The sequence below is a fragment of the Empidonax traillii genome, unplaced genomic scaffold (genome assembly GCF_003031625.1).
Source record: "Empidonax traillii isolate 1590-97213 ecotype Southwest subspecies unplaced genomic scaffold, ASM303162v1 scaffold1262:size201849, whole genome shotgun sequence".
Classification (NCBI taxonomy): domain Eukaryota; kingdom Metazoa; phylum Chordata; class Aves; order Passeriformes; family Tyrannidae; genus Empidonax; species Empidonax traillii.
The window spans coordinates 56,240-59,228 of NW_020956455.1; positions in this window are offsets into that span (position 1 = coordinate 56,240).

A 2,989-nucleotide genomic window follows, 5' to 3' on the forward strand; every position below is an offset into this window, starting at 1 on the left:
CTGCAAGGAATCAGGATTTATTAGTTCCACTGTGGATGGCTTTGGAGAGCTGGGGCCATGTGCCTGCCTTGGGTTTATAGCCAGGGATGAAAGACTTGAAATTATTTTTCCTGGTTAAAAAAAAAAGAAAAAAAAAGAAAAAAAAAAGCTCTTGCATGTAGAAGCCCCCGTGTGACTAAAGAAATACTCGGTGAGGGAACGAGCCAAATGAGCTGAATACAAAGTGCTGTGCTCCGGAGAAATGAAGTGCTGAGAGAGGGAGCGTTCCTGGAACTGCTGCTCCCCTGGCTGGTGGTAGCAACGAGCTGCAGTTTAGCTGTAAGGGAAACAAATTCGGGAGGGTAATTATAAAATGGCCTTGTCCAGCACATGCAGCTGCTGCAGCAGTGCAGGGCACTGGCTGGGTTGTGTAACAGCACACACAGGGCTCGAACAGTTGAGGTCAGTTGTTTTTGCTGGCCCGTTTTGGCCCTGGAAAGAAGGAATGTAGTGAGGGAACTTCATCTTTTTTTTTTTTTTTAAAGCCTGCTAAGGGACCTTTAAAACTTTGCTTATAAAACATGGTTTACGCAGGTTGTTGTTTTTTTTTTCTCCCTCCCCTCAGTTTCCCACCTCCTCAAAAAAAAAAGATCAGCTCTTTCCCTGCAAGGGGCTGTTGTACCCTGTGCTCCATGTCCTGCTGTAAAACTCCTGCCTGTCGCAGGGACAGCATCCCGTGCCCAGGCAGAGGGAATCAGTGTTTTCTGGCCTTCTGCTCCAGGCCTGTGTGTTTTCACGGTGTTATTAGAAGACCACCACCTTTTTTCTGTGTTCAGGGCTTCCTTCCCCCCCCCTCGCCCCATTCCCTGGATAAATGTAGCGCCATGAATAAAATAAACACTGCTGTCAGTCTCTCTGCATATTTTCTCAGTGTACTTCATTATACAGGATTCTTTCAAAAGAAATATAACTCACAGTCTTGGCTGGTTCCCAGCACCATTAAAGGTCTGCTGGCACTTAAGAATCTGAGGTTTTGCTTCTATTTTTTCAGAGAAATTCGTTTCCCCTCGCTGCTCTGTAGAAAGGCTGCTGCCCTTCAGCCCAGCTGTGCCTGCAAGGTAACCCCTCCCTGGCACTTGCAGATTGCAGATGCCCTTAAAAGCCTTTGCAGGTGAGAGGAGTCAGTGACTACTTCATCAGTACTGAAGGCAGGGGAAAAAAAGCCGACTAACTGAACCAGATGATACTGAATGGGATGTCAGTCTTTAATTCAGAGTAAAAAATTAAACTAAAATTGCCTGTGAATGGCTCACTGTTAAAAGCACATGAAGTCATGGTCCTGTGTGCAAGGTAAGGCCTCACTGATTTGATTGGCAGCGTTGCCTTTCTCGGTTTTGTGGGGTTTGGGTCATTTTTGTTTGTTTTTGGAGGGGAAATACTGTTTCCTGACAGTGATAGTGAAGTTCCAGGAGTGACACTTTTTCCTGTGCCCTGGAAGGTGAAGCCAAGCCCGTGCAGCTCCTTGGGACAGTCCTGTGGCCCCTGGGAGAGCTGGGGCTGCCCCTGGGAGAGCTGGGGCTGCCCCTGGGGCTGGGCTTGGAGCACGTGGGGCTCGAGTGTCCCAGGCCTGGAGGCTCTTGCAGGGCTCTGTTTATTTTCCAGGTGGGGCTGGGATGCAGATGAAGGTGCTGACCGTGCAGGGGCCGGTGCTGTTGACCTCGACTCCCCTCCTTGTCCGAGGACTGTGGAAACCCGTGACGTCGACGAGAGGAAAGTCGTCTCCCTTCGGGTCCCTCGGGAGGGAAACGACACGGTCCCACACGGGCTCCACGGGACCCGTTTGGTCGGGAGACTCGACGACACTCGGTCCCTTACCGGACCTACCCGTCACGTCCTTCAAGAACGTCCAAGGGTGCAGTCCCTTTGTGTCCCCTCAGCTGGCAGGGTGTGCCTGCAGGCTGAGTTCAGGCTGGGCTGTTCTGAGGTGCCTTCAGAGGGGTGTCCCGGGAGCTGCAGCTGCTGCCCCTGCTCGGGGTGGTGACACAGGAACCCTGGCCCTGTGCAGCCACAGCCAGGGCTCACTGCTTGGCTCCCACCGCTCCCCACAGATCCCCTTCTCCCCAGAGTCCATGGCACAACTCGCAGCTCATTCTTGTGTGAATTCCTGACTTTGACTCAGCAAAATGCTTTGCCCACTTCCCATGGCTGCAGCCCCCGCGTGTTCGTGCCACGCTCCCACACTGTGCAAAGGGACAATTCAGTGCCCCGAGGCACCCGAAGCTACCACATGTTTTCCTAAAGCGAGTTCTTTTTTAGCTTTTTAGGGTGGGGGGTTTTTTCCCCCCCAACTGAAAAGCTGAGAAAGAGCTTCAGCATTTTTTTACATTGAGAAACTCGAGGGGGAAAAAAGCCTCCTGTGTGATGCCAAAGTTAAACTCTAATCACCGCTCAGCTCTCCTGGAATTTGGCAGCAGACCAGCGCTCCTTCCCTTCGGTAGGTCATGTGGAAATACCGGAGCAGTTCTTAAAGAACCTCCCAGCTCTTTTCAGGTACTTGCACAGATGGAACTTTCCTGTTAGAATTCTAATGCCTTTTACATTCTTAACTACATCGAAACACCATTCCTAATAAGCACCATTCAGATCTACAAAATTTTATGTACAAGCATTAAAATACTTTTAAGTGTGTTAAAACTACATAAATGCAGCTTTAAAAATCTGGTTTTGAGGTGATATTCCTGTTCAACTGGAATAGAGTCAGACAGTTTGATCTTGGAAATAACACTTCATGAAATGAACCCACGAGTAGTTCAGAAGTTTATGAGAGGCTGTTTACTAAAGGCTGTAGGAATAGCTGAGATGAAAGCTGAGAGTTCAGAGCTGCTTTGTTCAGTTTGATCAGGGAGAATATTTATGATTCTCTTTCCACTGCTTTTTACACCTGAATCACCACTTGATTTTAATTTCTGACCACTTTGCCGAAGATTCTTTTATTTCTGTCAGAGCTGGC